At 31.4% G+C, this 427-nt stretch overlaps 1 long non-coding RNA gene across 1 annotated transcript in view; it reads right to left on the bottom strand.

Annotated features, from left to right (window-relative positions):
• Window positions 1–99: 99 nt before the first annotated feature.
• The window catches only part of LOC149526253 (uncharacterized), a 2,106-nt gene continuing 1,778 nt past the window's right edge, over window positions 100–427 (bottom strand). Inside the window, exon 3 of the long non-coding RNA XR_016352201.1 lies at window positions 100–237. This is a non-coding gene — a long non-coding RNA (uncharacterized LOC149526253). The remainder of the gene's footprint in view (window positions 238–427) is intronic.

Below are 427 nucleotides of genomic sequence, written 5' to 3'. Positions count from 1 at the left end.
GAATAAAAGAAAAGATAGAAAAAACTCAAGAGTTGTATTCTTGATCCCCAAATCTCCTTAAATCTTTCAAATTCTTCTTAGCTTCAATGACTCTTGTGGCTTAACTCTCACTTGTTAATTTGGTGTTTCTTCGTTCTTCTCTCCTTTTTTAAAAGTCTTTCGAAAGGTTCTTTTTGTAACGACCTCTTCCCTCGATCATTTTCGACATTTGAGACTTGCGAGTGAACCTGCCAAATCCTAAATAAGCCTTAGTTAAGCTTCCAAACATTCACTTAAACCAAGTAATTATAATATTCAAAATGTATCATCTAGATACCATTCACCAGGTTTAATAACTTCACAATATATTCAACATATAAAGTGGTAATCATTACACAATCTCAAGTTTTAGCAAATACATTTCTACAAACTGTTTATCATTATAAGT

The sequence above is a fragment of the Theobroma umbraticum genome, unplaced genomic scaffold (genome assembly GCF_002168275.2).
Source record: "Theobroma umbraticum cultivar Fairchild unplaced genomic scaffold, ASM216827v3 scaffold_299.0, whole genome shotgun sequence".
Lineage (NCBI taxonomy): Eukaryota > Viridiplantae > Streptophyta > Magnoliopsida > Malvales > Malvaceae > Theobroma > Theobroma umbraticum.
This window is presented reverse-complemented; position numbering and strand designations above follow the sequence as displayed.